The 20,898-nt window shown below is 37.6% G+C and overlaps 1 protein-coding gene across 1 annotated transcript in view; it reads left to right on the forward strand.

Moving 5' to 3' along the window:
- Nucleotides 1–547: 547 nt before the first annotated feature.
- Nucleotides 548–20,898, forward strand: part of LOC124960397 (interferon-induced very large GTPase 1-like) — a 30,074-nt gene continuing 9,723 nt past the window's right edge. Inside the window, exon 1 of the mRNA XM_047519148.1 lies at nt 548–654. The gene's annotated coding sequence lies outside the window, so the exon portion shown is untranslated. The remainder of the gene's footprint in view (nt 655–20,898) is intronic.

Genomic DNA, 20,898 nt, shown 5'->3' on the forward strand with positions numbered 1-20,898 from the left:
TACTAGTGCAGGTAGATAGACATTTCTTTTAACAAAAGAGAAGCCTTCCAGAGCCTTCCTTTGTCTCACAGGTTGGCAGTCTCTCTGAATAGCCAACTTAAAAGTATATCACAGAAATAAGTTTGGAATGAGATAGTTTGATCTTCCTCACTAGCAACTGTTGGATCCCGGGCTCCAACTTTGACCGAATACTAAAACGCTCGCTCATTAGAAAATGCCTGTGCTCCCACCCAAAGGGAGAAAATCAGTCTCACTGATAAGACACTGGGTCAGCGGCCTTCTACCCTCCGTGTTTCTCATGTCAATTCACTGGAATAGCCATTATCATCCCTAAAGACACATGTGGAAATCAGGTCAGATAAACTCATTTCCTCATTCAGTCATCACACATTGCTTGAACATCCGTATATTCCATTTTCTTTGACTGGAACTGAAGAAATAAACCTGAGCATGAGAGAGCCTCCCACAACAGGAAGGAGAACTGGGAGGTGCCCTGCTCTGAGGTTAAGTGCAGTCCTTTCTCTCACTAAAAAGATTAAAAGTGACTGCAGCTGTGAATCCTCTGCCTCCCACTCGTGGGCCAGGAACCTGCTCTCCGTGGTGCACTTTTCTCTGGAGCAACCTGAAGACAGGCCTGTGACCTTAAGGAGACAAGTAGGTGGAAAAGAAGTTGAGAAACGGGGTAGACAGAGAGATATAACAACAGACCATGTCAAATTCTAAAATCCAGATGGGAAACTGCAGTTGGAGTTCTTTGATTAGGTTTCCAGATTCAAGGGCAATAATGGCTTCTGCGTCTGCTCCCTGGGCTCTTGCTCTGCCCTCTGAGTCATCCCTCCTTTTCCATGAAAAGTAGTGAATGGTTTTATCAGCTTGCTTCCTGCCAGTAGAATTTGGGGGTGGGGATGAGGGGATATGACAGCCTCCTTTCATTTTGTACTCGGTGTGCCTTTCAGATCAAGCTGGCAGGCTTTGTGCTGTACTAATGACATGGGTCTTGCAGATCAGAAACAGGTCCTTGTTCCCTAGTTTCGAAGATTAAAAACCCAAGAAACACCCAGGCAAGTGTAGAAAGCAAGTTTTATCTGAGAGAATGGTAGAGACAGATTTCCAGGAGAAGAGGCACCAGAGCTGATTATGCAGGAGGGGTTGCATCTTGTTCTTTATAGAGCCTTTTAATCCTTATTCTCTTTCTTCTCCATGTATGTGCCTCGGAGCAGTGAAGTGGGGGTTACTTGTTAGCCATCCAGAGTGCCCAGGGCATGCTTGCAGAGGTCAATGACCCATTGTCCTCTGTGTAACAACCAGTCCTCATCCCCTCTGGACCCCATCATTCATTACCTGCGCTGACTGCCTGGCCTTCACCCCCTGCTTCAGTTTGCTCAGTGGACACATATTCTGTCCACTCAGGCCTGGCAATGCTTCAGGCAGATTGCTCTTTGGCAAAGAAAGCATGTGTGGGGGTCAGCACTGCAGGCCAGTTTACAGAATTATTCTCTTAACCAGGTGTTCCCACCATTCTCATCTATGGTGAGACTCTTCTCAGGAAGTTACACTGATATTCTCAAGCGCTTCTGATCCATTTCATTCGAGCCACACCTCATGAGTCACAAGCCACATCCATAGGTGATTTTCAGATAAACTCTCCTGTGTATTGGCCTTATGCAAGTTTTTTATTTAAACTTTTTATTTTTACAGACTACATTTTGATTCAAGGTACACAAATGGAGTGCATCTTTTCATTTCTATGGTTGTACACGATGTAGATTCACACCATTCATGTAATCATACATGTACATAGGGTACTGATGTTTGTCTCATTCTACCATCTTTCATAACCCCCCTCCCCCTCTCATTTCCCTCTACATAATCTAAAGTTCCTCCAATCTTCTCTTACCCCCACCCCCATTATATATCATCATCCACATATCAGGGAAAACATTTGGCCTTTGGTTTTTTGGGATCAGCTTATTTCATGTAGCATGATATTCTCCATTCCATCCAATTATCTTTAAATGCCATAATATTATTATTCTTTATGGCTGAGTACTATTCCATTGTGTATATATACAACAGTTTCTTTATCCATTCATCTGTTGAAGGGTATCTAACTTGGTTCCACAATCTAGCTATTGTGAATGGAGCTGCTATAAACATTGATGTGGCTGTGTTACTGTAGTATGCTAATTTTAGGTCCTTTGGGTACAAACTGAGGAGTGGGATAACTGGGTCTAAAGTTATCCAAGTTATCCCAAGTCTTCTGAGGATTCTCCACACTGCTTTCCAGAGTGGCTGCACCAATTTGCAACTCCACCAACAATGTAAAAGTGTGCCTTTTTCCCCACATCCATGCCAACATCTATTATTGTTTGTGTTCTTGATAATAGCCATTCTAATTGGAGTAAGATGAAATCTTAGGTTGCTTTTAATTTGCATTTCTCTAATTATTAGAGATGTTGAACACTTTTTCATATATTTGTTGATCACCTGTATATCTTCTTCTGTAAAGTGTCCAGTTCCTTGCTTCATTTATTGATTGGGTTCTTTGTATTTTTATTGTAAACTTTGGAAAGTTCTTTATAAATTTTGGAGATTAGTGGTCTATCTGAAGTGTGCACGGAAAAGATTTTCTCCCCCTCTGTAGACTCTCTCTTCAAATTATTAATTGTATTCTTTGCTGAGAAAAAAAATTTTAGTTTGAATTCATCCCATTTATTGATTCTTACTTTGATTTCTTGTGCTTTGGGAGTCTTGTTAAGGAAGTCTGGTCCTAAGCCTACATGATGAAGATTCAGACTTACTTTTTCTTCTATTTGGTGCAGTGTCTCTGGTCTGATTCTGAGGTCCTTGATCCATTTTGAGTTGAGTTTTGTGCAGGGTGAGAGATAGGGGTTTAATTTCATTTTACTGCATATAAATTTCCAGTTTTCCCAGCACCATTTGTTGAACAGGCTATCTTTTCTCCATTATATGTTTTTGGCTCCTTTGCTAGTATGAAGTGACTGTATTTATGTGGGTTTCTCTGTGTCTTCTATTCTGTACCATTGGTCTGCCTGTCTATTTTGGTGCCAATACCATGCAGTTTTTGTTACTATTGCTCTATAGTATAGTTTAAGGTCTGGTATTGTGTTACCTCCTGCTTCACTCTTCCTATTCAGGATTGCTTTGGCTATTCAAGGTCTCTTACTCTTCAGATGAATTTCATGATTGCTTTCTCTATTTCTATGAGGAATGTTTGGGATTTTAATTGGAATTGCATTGAATCTGTTCGGTGCCTTTGGTAGTATGACCATTTTGACAATATTAATTCTGCCTATCCAAGAACATGGGAGATCTTTCCATCTTCTAAAGTTTTTGCTAATTTCTTTCTTTAGTGTTCTGTAGTTTTCATTGAAGAGGTCTTTCACCTCTTTTGTTAGATTGATTTCCAAGTATTTTATTTTTTTGAGGCTATTGTGAATGGAGTGGTTTTCCTAATTTCTCTTTCAGAGGATTCATCACTTATGAAGAGAAATGTATTAGATTTATGTGTATTGATTTTATATCCTGATACTTTGCTGAATTCATTTATTAGTTCTAGAAGTTTTCTCATGGAGTTTCTTGGGTCCTCCAAATATAGAATCATGTTGTCAGCAAATAGTGACAGCTTAAATTCTTCTCTTCCTATTTATATCCCTTTAATTTCTTTGGTCTGTCTAATTGCTCTTGCTAGTGTTTCAAGGATGATGTTGAATAGAAGTGGTGAAAGAGGGCATCCCTGTTTTGTTCTGGTCTTGTAAAGGATGGTGTCCTAAAGCTTCCTTCAGAACCTCTGGCTTAATTGATAGCACTATGCCAAATTCTCTTGGAAGAGTTGTTTGTGTACCAAATTACTCTTATGGTTTAATATTTTTGAGGTTTTATCAAAAGATTGTCATAACCTACCTGTTACAGAAAACTCAGTCCTTGTCCCTGACATTGATCCAGCAATGAAGTCATGATTCCTGAAATGAAGGATAGGCAACTTTTTGCCTACTATCTTTTTTCAATATTGCAGATTTCTTGCCTTACAATTTATGTTAATAGAGACCAGGAAAAGTTAATACTTATGAATATTCACAGATTAGATTGTAGGAATAAGAATAATATTCATTGTTGCTATTCTTGACATTTCTAATCAAACAAATTTCTCTATAATTATAAAGGAAAGGGGAAATTTTCATCTATCAAAGAATCCATGTCTACAGATTTTTCTTTAAGACTTACATTTTTTCACACAACACTGTGATTTTATTATGCTGCATGAAACAAAAAAGGCTTTATGAATGTATATAGTTTACTAGGAAAAAAGTGAAGAAAAACTTGAACAGATTTTTTTCATAATGATATTGGAATAAGTGTCCATGAAATATTTTCTATGTATCTCAGAAAGAAAGTTGGCTTTTAGTAGGGGTCAACTGATTCTATAGAAAGAAATATTCCTCCACAGCTGATGATTAACTTTAGGAAAAATCTGAGAGAACCTCTGTAAGGAAGAAAGCAATTATCACAGCTGCCACCTGACATTTCCTCTCTGCTCCAGAGTTCCAAACATTGCTTAATCCAAGCTGGGGATGGCTACCTGGACCATGGGTTCTTGTTCTTCTCTCATTAAAAAAAAAAGTATAGACAGATTCTCTTAGTTTATTCAGAATATAGCTAGAAAACTTCCTAAGGAATTTCAACTGGAAAACAGGGAAAGAAACCATAGAAGCCTGGAGACAGAAAAGTTTGCAGAACACATTCTTTGATTCTTGAATATGCTCAGTCTTTGCCAAAAACTGTTTTTTTGTCCTCAAAACTGATAGTTGAATAAGACATAGTCTGTATTCCTGGGATCACAGTCAGTGGTCTAAGAGAAGCAGACAAGACCGTGAAGGTTCCAATCAATGGTGTGTAGTAAATGTTTAACTTTCAGAAAAAGAAAACTCCTGGTTTGGAATTTTGTTATTGCAGGAGACCAAACCCACGGCCTCATGCATGCTAGGTAAGTACTCTATTGAGTTATACTCCCAGTCCATAATTACTGGTTATAAAATTTTCCCATTTTCATCACGTGAATACATCTTCTGTGGCCAACTGAAAGTTACCTATTCCAACTGAAAGTTGGGAAGAGATGAATAGTAACACATCATTATGTAGTATGTCCTCTGAACATATAGGATGGGCAAATGTGGACTCCAGAGCATCAATAATAGTACAATATAATGTGATAATTTAGACTGATCAGTGTTTCAGTTCTACTTTTAAGTTTTTTTGGTTTTAATACACCTTATTTAATTGGAAATGTACATGATTTCTTTTTTATTATGGTTAATTTCACATAATCCAAATTAACCATTTTAAATCATACAGTCCACTAGCATTTAGTATATTCACAATGTTATAGAAAAAGAATCTTTACCAAGTTTCAAACTAATTTTATCATCTCAAAAGACAACCCCATTTAGCAATGGCTCCCCATTCCCAACTCCCCTAGATCTTGGCAACCACCAATCTGCCTTCAGTCTATGTGGATTTATGTATTTTGAATATTTCTTATAAAAGTAATGACACAATATTTCACATTTTCTTTATGGTTCCTTTTCCTTAGCATAATGTTTTCAAGGTTCAGCCACACTGTGGCTACCTCAGAACATCCTTTTATGGAAGATTTTTTTGGTATGAATGTACCACATCTTATTTATGCATTAAATAATGGGCATTTGGTTTATATCCATCCTTTTAGCTACTATGAAGTGTACACTTATGTATAAGTGTTTCTTACCACTTATTTTCAGTTTGAGGCAACATACACATGTCATTAGAATTCCTAGGCCATATCATAATTCACTATTAAACATTTTTAATTTTTAATTTTTTGGTTTGTTCTAATTAGTTGTACATGAAAGTAGAATACATTTATAGAAGTAAGTTTATTTTAGTTTTTTTCTCTTGCCACAGTTTTTATTAGTACATTATAGTTGTACATAATGATAGGATTCGTTGTTAGGTATCAGTACATATACATAATGCAACAATATTATTTGGCCAGAATCATTCCCCAGCACATCCCTCTCCCTCCGTGCCTCTTATCCTCTGGTCCCCTTCTTCTACTGATTTCCCTTTGATTATTTTTAGATCCCCACATCTTTCTTTTACTATTTCCTCTCTAGCAATGTAAGCTTATTTTATTTGTGGATTTTAGCATTTGTTCTTGTCCATTGCTTCAGTTTTCTTCTGTGTCCTATTTTGCTTTTCTTTGGCTACCTCCTATGTCTTTATTGTTGGGGGCTGTGCCAGCCAGAACGGCAACTGATCACATGGGCGGTGGGGAGGTTAATTGACATAAGCACACTCAGGTGATTTATCACTGGCCATATTCAGTTAAGTCCACGCTCACAACGCGTGCACAGGTGTTCCCGAGCGCGCCTGCTTGGGCTTGCTTGTTTTGACCCTTGTTGTGATAGGGCAGCTGGCTCCTCGCCTGATCGCAACTGGCGTGGCCCCGACCTCCAATTCCTGGAGGGAATATAAGTGGGCAGTGGGCGGGGGCGCAACAGTAAGGAGCAGCAGTAAGAGCAGCAGCTAGCAGTAAGTAGTGGAGAAGCCACTAGCAGAAAGGAAGAAGAAAAGGCAGCAGGCAGATAGAAGCAGCTCACAGAGAGAAGCAGCAGGCAGCAGCAGAAGGCAGAGCGGAGAATTGAGAACACACCTCTAGATCACAGATAGTCAGATCGCAGTACGCGGGACACATCACTAAGAAGCACCTCAGATAGACGCACCCTTAGTTCACAGGATGCAGGACACACCTTTAAGAAGAAGCACAGAACTAAGAAGATATAGATCTCTGAAAATGTAGTCTCTCTCTCTTAAGCAAAGTCTCTCTTTCTCTCTTATGCAAAGCCTCTCTCTCTCCTCTCAAAGCAAGTAAGCCTCATTTCCTGTATCCTCTATAAATAAGCAAGTAAGGAAGGAAGCAGCCCAGAGATAGAAGTAGCTCAGTTTCCAGTCCACCACCTATAAAGACCCACACAAATTGTTGCTGCAGGCGGTGACAAATACCCGTGGATTTGGAACCGCAAAGAGCCAGTGACATTATTTTTTTTTAATCTTAAATTCAATTCATCTCTATTCAGTCTCCTGTTACTTTCGGTTTTGTTGTCTTTCCTACAAAGGAAGTTTTGCTGGTGAAGACCACATCTGTCTTAGGCTGATCACTAAACTAGCTCTAGAAATGCACATCTTCACTCCCTCATTCCAGACATTCAACTTTCTTCTCTCCTGTCCCCTACCAAAAAATTAACTTTCCTATGCCATCAATCCAGTTCTTCTCTGAGTAAGCCAATGATTAGAGACACAATGGCCACAGTGTGTGTAATGTCCTACATGCAGACAATACAGCCGGGTTGTATTCATATTGTTAAAGTGCTCTTATTAGTGAATTTTAAGTTTATTCTATCAATTTATTAAAGACTTGTACTGAATCTTTTCTGAAGTGATTATTGATTGTCAATTTCCCCATGCAATGCTGTAAATTTCTGTTTCATTTTGTAATAGACTATTTTTAGGGAATTTTTATGTTCACAAACAAAACAGAGTAGAAAGTACAGAGATTTCCCATCTTCCACTTTCCTCTCTACTGCCTACTCTCCTTTGTTAACAACATCCCCCACCAAAATAGTACTTTTCTTTAAAAAACAGATGAACTTCATTGACACATAAATACCATCCAAAATTCACACTTTACGTTACTTTTCCTTTCTGATGGTACACGTCGAGTTTTAACAAATGTTTAATGACATGCCTCTACCCTTATAGTATCACACCAAAAAATCCTCTGTAACTTCATCAGTTCATCCTTCCCTCACAATTAAACTCTGAAAACCAATGTTTACTATTTTCATAGTTTAGCCTTTTCCAGAACATTGTATAATTAGAACTATACAGTAAATAGGCTTTTTAGATTGACTTTCTTTACTTACTACTACACCTTTAAGGGTCGTCTACATTTTTTCATGTTTTCATAACAGATTTTATTTAGTACTGAATTATATTCCATCATGTGAATACACCAGAGTGTATTTATTCATTCAACAACTGAATAAAATCTTTTCTGACTTCCAAGTGTTGGCAATTGTGAATAAAGCATCTACAGACATCTGTGTGCAGGTTTTTCTATGGACATATTTTCAACTGCTTTGTATGACTATCAGGGAGTCTTACTGCTGAGTTCTACATATTTATCCTTTTTGTAGCCCATTAATTATTCCTGCATATTTAAAATTCTGCAGGTAACATTGTCCTTCCACTGAGGAAAACGATTTTTTATTTCCTTTACTGTGCATTTTCTAGTGGTAAATCCTCAAATTTTTGTTTTCAATGTCCTCTTTCTACCATAATTTTTCAAGATTATATCACTCTGCATGTATGTTATTTTCTTTCAGAGAATTAAAGACTCCATTCCCCTGTTTTGGCTTCCACTAGAGCTGCAAAGAAGTCACCTCTCTCTATTAGGTTTTTGAAAAATATCTTTTTCTATTTTTTGTCATCTTATTTTATATTTTATGTCATTTTTTTAGTTTCACACTGGTATGTCTGACAGTGACTTTCTTTTTTTTTTTTTTTGCTTGTGTTTGACAAGTTGTTAAATTTAGAATTTGGTTGTTATTATGTAATAGAAAAATTTCATTCATTATTTCTTCAAATTATTTACCTCCTTTTACAAATAGATAGTAGGCTCTTTGATGCTTTAAAGATTTTGGCTTAAATTTTTATTTTATTGATAATTTTAATAACATCATGAAATATGGAAAGCACAAGATGAAATAAGTATAGTATTGTGTCTTACTCCACTTTGCATTGTTATATAGAATATCTGGGGTTGGATAATTTTAAATGAACAGAAATTTATTGGCTTAGAGTTCTGGAGGCAGCAAATTTCAGGTTCAAGTTGCTAGCCTCTGAAAAGCAATTTCTTGCTGGGTAATCTTGCAGCTGGAAACAGAAGAAAAGGATGCAAACAAGGACTTATTCAGTCTTTGATAATGTTGTTAATGGCACCCATGAGGGCACCACACTTTTGGTCCTATCATCTCCCAAAAGTTCAACATTAATACTGTGACAAAAAAATAGTTGAATTCCAACATGAGTTCTGGAGGAGACCAATATCCAAACCATAATGTTCCACCACCAGCCTCTTGAAATTCATGCCCATCACATATAAAATACATTTATTTCAAAATTCTTAATTTAAATGTCCAATGTCCAAAGTCTTACCTTAAGTGTCTATGGAAAAACTCAAAGCAAAATATATCCTGAGGCAACTTTCACTCAAATGTGAGCCTGTGAAATCAAACAAGCCATGTACTCTTAAAAAAAAAAAAAATGCAATGATGGAACAGGCAGAGGAGAGACATTCCCAATCCAAAATGGAATAGCAGCCTGGTATGGTGGTCTATTCCAATACTCCCAGTGACTCAGGAGCCTGAGTTAGGAATATTGCAATTTAAGGCCAGCTTTAGCAATTACTGAGGCACTCAGAAACTTCTGACATCTTGTCTCAAAATTAAAAATAAAAAAATAAATTAAAGGATGGGAGATTTAGCACAGTGGTAAAACAAACTTGGTTTTAACCCACTCCCGCCCCATGTAAAAACTGGAACAGTAAAGAATAAATGAATAACAGGTCACCAGAAAGTTCTGTTGGGCTGTATTATTCAACAGGCTGAATAACACTAAATCTTGAAACTTTGGAATAGCCTCCTTTGACTCCATGTGACACCTTCTGGGTGATTTGGGTGGATGTTGGGCTCCCAAAGACTCAGACAACCCTCCCACTATTGTTACCTATTTTGAGCCCCAAGTCTGGGTTCTTTCTCCCTTTTGGAATTGTAGAACAATAACAAGTCCAAGCCCTCATTGATTAGAGTAGAAGAAAATAAAAAGTGGAAAATAAACATGCAAACCAAGTTCTCACCCCTTGTGGGGTCAGGAGGTTATAAATACAGGGTAAAAGAAATGAGGGGAAAGGATAAGATAATGCAGGAATATTTTGAGGAATATTTATGTACTTTATTACAATGAAGTTAGAAGTTGTCTTGTGGCCATTCTGGTATCCATCTTAGATACAGCTGGTTTTATCCAGCCCACATGAAAAGAAAGACCCAGTCTTCAGGTATCCTGTCCTCAAAGATAAATAAGATTAAGATTGGATAAAAAAATCAGCTATGCCATCCAGGTAGTATAAGAGCAGGATGAGATAATAAATTCCTCTTTACTTATTTTACTTCTCATTTTCAAGGAACACTTAAAGGTAAAGATCCATTTTCTATAATCACTTCAGATTGAACTTGGTTGGATGTCCTTGAGGAGAAAATTGGGGTGGTGAAAATGTTTCCTACCTAATCTTAAATAGGGTTGGTCATCACCTGGTCATAAGTCTAGCTATTCATATACCTGAGTAACAATCATTTATAATATTCTGGATTTTAGCATTTACTTATGAATGGAACTGGAGAGTTAAAGATGTACAGAACAAGAGTAAGAGGAGAGGATAATTTTCAGTGCCAAAAATAGGGTGAAAATAGACAATATTTGGTAAAGTCTTTTAAACCATGTTTTAAGTATTTTGTACAACTTAGTAATAGTGTCCAGGTCTGGGCATCTGGCCACTATTTTGTGACCCAAAACTTTTACAGTGATGGGTTTTAGATCATTCCAACATACATGGGCTGTGGTAGATTTAAAAAAAAACAAAATCATTTTTCACAACAAAAAGAACAATATTAGCTAGTTAGAATATTTATGTTGACATTTTTGACTTATAGGCCTACTTAGGCAAGAAGATTTTATCAGAGGGATACTTGAATGCATATCAAATAGCATAATGACAATATGCTAAGACAGACTGAAGGATGCATTCCCAGAAGAGCTAGTGGTACTGGAAATGTGGATTTCTTATTGATGAAAAGGATTTTTTTCTTTTTACTGCTACGGTTCATCTGTTTATTTCTGGTGGGGTTTGACAAGTGACTCCATATGATCCCATCCCCTCTCTCTGAAAGATTTCTTCTGAAGACATTGCTGATAATTTTCTCAGCATCTTCCTACAATGCTATGGGAGCTTTGGCCTACTCTTTGGTCTGAATGTCCTATATTAGAGGGAAAATGACAGGCAGGATATGAGTCAGTAACAGAAAATCCATTATTAACCAAGTTTAAGCAACAGAGAGTTTTTTGAAAGATTAGCTCTTAGGTCAGAAAAAAGCAAGACATTAATGAACAAATCAATCCAGTCTGTATAGTACATTTGAACTAATAAGCAATCTCTTTAGTTCTATATTCTTTATTCAATCAAAGAACACCAACTTATTTGTAAGGGTAGTCCTGTCAGATCTGCACCAGAGTGCCTGTTTGGGAGGGTTCTCTTACAAATTAAAGTTAATCATCATCTGGGCACTGTTGGGCATTATATTCATAACATCTTTAGAATATAGGCACATTTTATAGAACTGTAAAAGTTTTAAATTCAAAGTACAAGAATTAATATTATGTCACTAATTAAGCAGATAAACATATATACTTAAATGTGTTTTGAAACCAAATTAAAATGCAGACAGAACTGAGACAAACACTTTAAAATAGTCAGTTTTATGCATCTCTTATACTCGATCTACAACCTTGATTCACCTTGAGATGAATAATGAATAAAGCAAGAGTATGCTTATTAACTATATGACTCCGATTATCTACAATGACTACAAACAAAATATACTCTTACTACATAGAGACCTAATCAACTTAATAAAACAAGTCAGTTGCCCCTACAATATAAGACAAATGTAATGATCTACAGCATTCTGTCCAGATCATCAGATATTTAAAGCTTCAGAATATTTGTATTAATGAGTCATATCACCTCACAAATAGTAGTTCTTTAACCAGATATAAACCAAAAAGTCTTTAGAACAAATAAATATTTGAATAATTCCTAGGTCTTACAGTACTTAATTTTTAAGCAATCCACCTAACAAAATCACCAGAAAACATAGGAAATAATCTTGATAAAAAATAAAACCTTAGCATCTGCATATCATACATATGTGATCCTACAATAGGAATGATCAGAAAAATGAGAGCTTGCATTCCATTTATGTATGATTTATCAAAATATATAAATGAATTCTACTGTCATGTACAACTAATTAGAGCAAAAAATAAAAACATGTAAATAAAATAAAATCTTTATTCTTAAGCCATCTTCTTTGTAAATTTTGCTAAGAGCCAATGAGTCAAGCTGAACTATTAGAACTAGACTATAAATGCAATCAAAAATTTACTTTAAGTTCCTCTAGAATGTATGCATTAATCAAAACATCAAAGCAATATCCTATGCTTTCAAGTAATTAAACATGAAGAAAAATATCCATTTAAAATATTATATATCCTGGGTTAGCTTCCACATTTCAGAGAAATCATTCAACCTTGGACTTTTTGGTACTGGCTAATTTCACTTCACATGTTACTCTCCAGATCCATCCACTTACTGGCAAATGTCATAAAGTCATTCTTCAAAGAAATTCAGTTGATAAGACAATGGGGCATAAAATGAAGAATGGGGGATAGGACAAGGAAAGAGAGTAGAATGAATCTGACATAATTTCCCTAAGAACATACGTGAAAACATCATGGTCAACGCCACCATCCTGCACTTCTATGAGAATGGGGTCCTAACTAGAATAAGTTATATTGCATGCTTGTATAATTATATCAAAATGGATTATACTGTCATGTACAAGTAAAAATAATGAGTAAAAAGTAAAAAATCACAAATCCTGAAACAAAAGCAAACCAAACAATATGATGACATATTAGAAAAATAGATCTACATTTTGTTTAAAAGACAGTCCATTTATTTTGTTGAAAAGATTCTACATTTAATTGAAGCAAAGTAGACTATGAACATCAAACATAATGCAAGATTATTTAACAGGTTTGAGAGACATTTTAGGATGGCAGTGAAATACCTTGCCCATGATAGCACTACAAAAACTCATTTTTTAAATTTAGTTTCATCTTTTATTTTTTAATTATTTTTTTATTTAAATAATTAAATAATGCATTTTGATTCATTCTACACAAATGGGATACAACATTTCATTCTATGGTTGTGCACGATGTAGATTCATACCGGTGCTTTTGGTACTATGGCCATTTTGGCAATATTAATTCTGCCTATCCAAGAACATGGGAGATCTTTCCATCTTCTAAGGTTTTTGCTAATTTCTTTCTTTAGTGTTCTGTAGTTTTCATTGTAGAGGTCTTTAACCTCTTTTGTTAGATTGATTTCCAAATATTTTATTTTTTTGAGGCTTTTGTGAATGGAATGATTTTCCTAATTTCTCTTTCAAAGGATTCATCACTTATGAATAGAAATGCATTAGATTTATGTGTATTGATTTTATATCCTGCTACTTTGCTGAATTCATTTTTTACTTCTAGAAGTTTTCTCGTGGAGTTTCTTGGATCCTCTAAATATAGAATCATGTCATCAGCAAATAGTGACAGCTTGAGTTCTTCTTTTCCTATTTGTATCCCTTTAATTTGGTCTGTCTAATTGCTCTGGCTGGTGTTTCAAGGATGATGTTGAATAGAAGTGGTGAAAGAGGGCATCCCTGTCTTGTTCCAGTTTATAGAGGGAATGTGGGGGTGGGGGGTGGGTGTGGTCTCTGGTGTCAGTCTCACAAACTCATTTTAACTGTAATTGTTAAACTGCCCATAGACATAGAAAGCATTAAACATTATATCTTAAATATGTAGAGATGAATACTATCCCAGTTGATTAATGGACCACAAAAATGTATTCAAATTAATTTCTTTGTCATGGATTTATAAAAGTCATGTTGAGAAGTTGACTGAGGCTAACAACTGTTTTAAGTTATGTGCTTGTTTATCCATAAGCTAATTTGGTACCATGTAATTAAAAAACATGTGAGCAATAAACATAATAGGCAGTCAGAAAAAATAGCTTAGATTGACTCGTCAGCAGTTTTAAATACAAAAATAATATAAGATACAGCTTTTAACAATCTGTAAATCTTAAATTTGCATTCTCAGTTGAGGCCAGGTAGAATATTTATCTCTCAAGGATTCAGGCTAGCAACACTTGAATTAAAAGTTTGGTTCAGAGAGAGAGAGAGAGAATCCTCAGAAAAAATCAAAAGCTTTTAGTGAGACAAAGTAAAAATATATCATTTAAGCACACAGACTTAAAAAGTGATTTCACGAGAGAATAACAATTATGTGCTCAAAATAAAGTTATCATAGGTGAGTTTTTTCCATTTTTTAAAAAATTATTTTTTTAAAGCAAGAATTAGACATAAGAAATGTTTGGGATCAATAAAATGTGCTATTTGGAGATATTCCTGTCCACCATTTCACCAATGATCTGGACATTCCTTCTTATGTGACTCAGAAGGCCCCAAACACCAACAGGTAGAAGATGTAGCTCAAGGTGTGAGTGTGACCAGTCCCTTATATTCACCTTCTGGACAAACTTACCCAAGTTTCTTACAACCCAGGAATGAGAGTTCTGAACTTCTGAAATGGAGTTCCCTGTCTTACTAGGTAAATTTTTTGAAACCATCAAACTTTTAATCTATTAAGTCAATTGTCAAGATAACGATAAAAAAAAGCAATTGTATTAAACTGGAGTGCATTTTCAGTATTCAACCCTAAGACTACCAATTCCCCAGCATCTGTTTACTGATCCCAAAGACAGAACTTGGAGGACTCAATGGAGGCAATGAAGGCATTTTGTTACCCGTGTGCTCCTTGGCAGTGGCAGACCAGGACAAAATGGAAGACCACGCTATGCCTACAAGCAGGAGGAATATATAAGATAGGTCGTGCTCCCAGTGCAGAGATGGATTTCTTCAGATGTTTTGTGAATACATTCGTTGTCTTTACAACCAAGATCATTCTGTTTTGATCCCTACCTAAGAGACAGGGGAAGTGGTCAGTTCCCCTCTCCCTTCCCTTTATTATCGCATGGTTCAGCGTTCAAATGATCTCACTCCCTGGAATAACAAGCTGTTCTAGAAACTAACAGTGTTTGCCCTAACACATCACCCCTTCAGTGCTTCAGAAGCCCCTTAGTGTCCCTGACAATCTTACACCACCCCACGTCTTCTACCAGGCCTTCAGGACAGATCTCTGGAGACACATTATATCCATATTTTATAACAGCAGTACAAAGAAGAAGAGTCTGTCAGCAAGCATGGTAAAATAATTAAGAAAGCAAGTCCATTCCACCTCATTGTCAGGTTGAGCTACCCTGGGAAGTCCTATACTGTAGTCACAGGGAACTCTGAGCAGATCCAATAGTTTTGTGGCATGATGTATAATTTCTGTTGCCTAGTCCAGCAGTAGGTTATTTATTCCTAACCTATGGTGGGTTTGAAAAAATGTTTATTAGGCCTGAATAATGGGAAATCAGCTCTATGAGGCAGTATACAGGCCACTGGATACCACTGTATAATCTTCTGTTGGTAAAGTTAACCTGCATGGTTGGCTTGCCTGGGCAATGTAGAAGACCAATCTATGTGCTTGTACTTCAGATGTATAGAAAGAAAAAGACAACTCTGGAATATATAAATGCCATAAACTGATACATGGTGTTTCTTGTGTGATGACACCTGAGAGTAACACCGTCTGTACCGGTGAGGGCCATGTTCCCCACTTGGTAAGCTTTATTTATAAATTTGAAAGTTTCTCTTCCCTTACAGGATCAGTAGGGCAAACAACCAGACCAGGACTTACTTGTACATTGCATGGCCAACTTATTCTTCTGGTTTTTGCTGTGCTATTGAGGTGCTGGCAACAGAAAGTTGTTACTTGTGCCCAATGCCAGTTTAAGAAAATGTTCAGTGGATGTGTCCTTCATCTATAATGGCAACACTGGTTGGCATGAGCAAATTAACATAAAAATAGTCACAGGCTGGCAATGCAGGGATTTCTCATTTAACGTATTCAAAACCTCAGGCAGACAAGCTGTCCATTCTTGCATAGTTATTTGCAGTCTTTAAGGCTTCTTTGAGCAGGACATTCTTCCAATTAAGCTTCTGTTACATTTTACAACAGATGGAAAATCGATAATGTGTCCTGGACTTGAGCCCACCGATGTGTGCCATGCTCTGTGAAATGAGTTCTTGGGCTGTTTCAATTACCTGTGCTGTGCCACACACAGCGCACGGGCAGACAGGCCTCTCAGCAGATGACCTTTGGTTGGCCCTTTTAATGGGAAAGGCTTGCATGAACTCCATGACTGTCCACGGAAATCACGGCATGTTTCTCCCTATCTGACGATGGGAGAAGGCTGATGTAGTTTATCTGCCATTTCTGAAGAGTGACATCAACTCATTTGATAGTCCCCTGGGTGGAATTCAATCATTGTGGGTGGTGCTGAAAGCAGGCAAGACATTTTTGGCATTCGGCAAGAACATTTGCCTTCTTTATGGCAGTCCCAGTGTGTTGGGAGGTGAAAGTGCCAGAACTGTATCCATTATGCCCTGCATATGACCTTCCTCTTACCCAACCAGAAGGCACACAATCATTTCATCCATAAACCAGGGACCTGCATTTTATTGGGTTTCATGGCCCACCCTCTCCTTTGCAAAAGAGTCAAAAGCATGGGAGCAGCTTCAGTGCATACAAAAAAAAAAGTTTAGACTATCCTTATGTAAACTTTTTAATCAGTGAAAGCCAGGACCAGGTTCATTACCTTATCATGACAAACAGTGTGGTTATGGAGATATTTCTGTGGTAACAACATAAATGTCCACTGTCGGTCTTTCACGTAAAAAAAAAAAAAATGGGTGTTGACTGTCAGGAGCTATATTTTGGCTAACGAAGCTTTTAGAAATATCTAGTATGCAATGGTTGATTTCCAAAGGAGTGCTGAGCAACTACTAAAGTGGAGAGAGCATCTTATTTAAATCCCCATAATCTACTGTCATGTACCATGGTGCATTTGTATTTCCTGTGGGACATATGGGGAAGTTAAAAGCACTGTCACTTGGGAAAATTATGTGTACACTATCCAACTCGTGAATGGTCTCTATTATCTCCTCTTTTTTTTTTTTTTTTTTTCTGCCCTCTTGGTACTGGGGATTAACTCAGGGGCATTTGGCCACAGAGCCACATCCCCAGCTCTATTTTGTATTTTATTTAGAGACAGGGTCTCCCTGAGTGGCTTAGCCCCTCAATTTTGCTGAGGCTGGTGTAAACTCAAGATCCTCCTGCCTTAGCCTCCCCAGTCCTTGGCATTACAGGTTTGACTTTATTATCTCTTGATGGTCAGTGGTGAGTCATTGTCAGGTGGCAACTAACAAGCAATGGGAGGGTGTTTTGCATCCTTTCATAATGGCTTTCCAGCTGACACATGCTTAATCTCCCAGCAACGCAAACAGAACTCGCTTATGGTAGTTTGTAGGTGTTTATCACCACTTATAATGTATTCACTAATGGGAAATATAAACACCAGGAAGAGGGTGGGCAACAGACTTATAGGCTACAACATCAGTACTGTGGCTCAAGCGCTCATTGTATTCATTACTAGCAGTTAATCTACCCGAGAACTTTTCAGGATTACCACATAACCAAGTACAGTCAGTTCCCATGTCCACAAATACATATGCTCTCCAAATATTTTTTGAAGACTAATGTATTACAAGTTTTATATATGGCCTCTAGTATAAAAAATGGCTCAGATGCCTGATTAATTGACATTCCCCTCACATTCTCCCTCAAACAAGTGCACAGATTCTCCTTATAGGAGCCATGGGCTCTGCTTTTATTAAACCTTCTAAATTTGGCAACATATTCTGAGTGGTCAGAAGATGTCAACTTATTAATGACCCCACACTCATCAGCAGCTCTACAGAAAAGGTGCCAATGTCATCAGGGTGGAGATTTAATAAAGCCAGTTTATACCCTTCTATACCATTTATCATCATCCCATCTCTCCAGTGTCCATGTTAGTATACTTGCTCATTTTCTACCTGAAGATGGACCCCATCTCCACCAGCTCTATTGGGGTATATGACCTCAGAATATTATGTAAATATCTCTGTAGCAGGAACTGATTTGAATCATCCCTCTTAGGCAACCCCTCCTGGATCTTTCACTTTTGAACCATTACTGATCTAGCCATATTTGGGCTCCTCCAGAAGTGGTTCCTCCCTGTTCCCATATAGACATGGCCCCTCCTGCTCTACATGCAGCTGAAGAAGGATCCTAGACTATTGGCTTATACTATTTTCCCTGCCTTTCACCCTAGAGCTGTGAGGCTGATGGAAAAGACTATAGTTTTTATATTTTAACATCAAATCTTGAGTGACATCTGGGTGTCTGTTTTACTCCTGGCAATTGTTTTACTCCTGGCCATCCCCGTGCACTTTCATACCAATGGTGTACTGTAATAACACAAATTTCCTGCCCAAGTGCTGGGTGTTTCTCTGACCAAATGGGGTTCCCTTACAGGTATTAAAAGAGGAAAACATTTCCATTGCCAGGTCATAACCTCTTGGTGTGAGCAACAGGGGAATTACTGATGCCACACTCTCTTCAGCCAGCAGGCAGAGGAGAGTCTGCCAAGGCAGGGGCAGGTTGGAAGGTGAGCCAGAAACTCAGTCCTTGGGATCCCACCTGCCCCACTCATCAAACATTTCTCCCCATTCCATTCAGATTCCAAAACGAATTCCTTCATCCTGAGACCAACATCTCCAAATCTTGATTTGCAGCAGGGATAACCTCAAACTGTCTGAGCGTAGGGTCAGTGCTAGAAGCAGAGTGAAGAGACAGTGCCAGCCAGACCTAGAAGAACAAATTTACAGGAAGAAAACCTTATTTGGGGGCTCACAGTTTTAGACCTCTACATCTATAGATAGCCTACTCCATTCCTTGGGACTTGGAGTGAGAAACAACATCAGGATGGAAGTGTATGGAAGAGAAAAGCTGTTTGGAACCCAGTAACAGGAATGAGAGAGAGAGAGAGAGAGAGAGAGAGAGAGAGAGAGAGAGAGAGAGAGACTTCACTCTCCAGGGACAAAATATATATCCCAAAGGCATGTCCCCAATGTCCCATCTTATCTAACCCCACCCTACTTACCTTCAGTTTCCACTCAGTTAATCCCTATCAGAGGATTAATTCACTAATTGGGTTAAGACTGTCATAACTCAATCATCTCACCTCTAAACTTATGGCATTGTCTCACACATGAACTTTTGGAAAACTTATATCCAAACCATAGCAGAGGGGTTCCATAAAATCAAGGCCAACAGATTGGAAATCTTTTAAAACAGACAGACCATATGGGGACAAATCCCACAGTTTCTCTACTCCCACTCAACTGTGATTCCTACACCTAAGATTCACAGATGTTCCCACAAAGAGGTATCAAATGTTCCCATGAAGGAGAACCAGATGGGTGGACTCAAGCATCTTGGCATACGCATCACAGGAGTTAACAGATTGCCAAGGCACAGCAAATATATCCCACTGAACATCTTTTTTTTCTCAAATAAACTGGATGGCACAGTATACAATACAGTTCAGGGAGAGAAAGTAGGAGTTCCATGAAGTCAAAGGAGACTGGGTAAGCTGATAGGATAGTTCCTCAGGTGCTCCCTTTTCCTTATGGGAACAACTGCTCTAGTCCGACCAGAGGCAAATTTATCTGTCTCTCAATTCTCCAGTGGTCTGTTCTCAACCAGCTCACACTTGGAGTGCCAGACCTGCCCAAGAAGCAGAGGCTGTTCTCAGGTCTCACCTGGGGTGCCAAATCTGATACCAAACCTCAGTCCTTGTCCTTGATGCCAATCCAATAACAAAGACTAAGTTTTATACAAAGGAAAGGTTTTATTCCTTTGTTATCAAAGGATAAATGCAAGAGACTCACATCACACAGGCAACAAACCGTTCTACCTGCCAGGGGGAACAGAGGGCTTTAAAAGGAAGCTATACAAGAACTGTTTTACAACTATTATTATCAGTGGGTCTAAGAAGTCATATCCTTAAAAGATTTGTTGTGCCAGGTTTGAGTCCAGAGTTTCTTTATTCTTATGAACAATAAGTGGAAGCACAGATAACTTGGTTTAGGTCAGGAAGAATGTTAGTCCTACTTCCCTCATAGTTTGTGGGAGAAAAAAGAAAATAACAAAGAAAACGTGTCAGTTTTAAAATAAACCACCAGTGGTCAAAGAGCAAGATTTATATTTGAAGCATAAATTGGACCCTAGTGACTTAAATGCAACCCTACTACCTATTGACTAACAGTTCTAAAGGTTTGAATGTTCAAGATCAGGGCAAAGATGTCTGAACAGAGCCTTCCTGCTGTGTTAACACAAAGAGAAAGCAGAGTGCAAAAAGGCCAAAGGGAAAAGAAATCATCATTTTATAATGAAGTGTTTCCCGTCTATAAGCCCTAATCATCTCTCAAGGGTACCACCTATTTATACACCTATTTATACTGCTAAATGGAAAATTTCAAAAAAGTGTACTGGAGGGTACAAACGTTCAAACCACAGCAGATGAGAAGATGTTAAATCCAGCAAAGGCAAGTGAAAGAAAAATCTAAAAGACCATGTGTAGCAAGTAAAAAGAAATAAGAATAAAGGGAGTTTTAACATCAAGAGCACAAATAACAATAGTTGCTGGTGAGGATGTGAGGAAAAATAGTGTACATTTATTTATACATTATTTTTGAGACTGCAAATTTGTACAGTCACTTAAGAAAGCAGTATGGAGATTCCTCCAAAGACTGGGAATGAAACAAGTTTATGACTCCACTATATCACACCTTTCTATTTACCCAAATTAACTAAAATCAGCAGACTAGA

This window comes from Sciurus carolinensis, chromosome 11 (assembly GCF_902686445.1).
Source record: "Sciurus carolinensis chromosome 11, mSciCar1.2, whole genome shotgun sequence".
Taxonomy (NCBI): domain Eukaryota; kingdom Metazoa; phylum Chordata; class Mammalia; order Rodentia; family Sciuridae; genus Sciurus; species Sciurus carolinensis.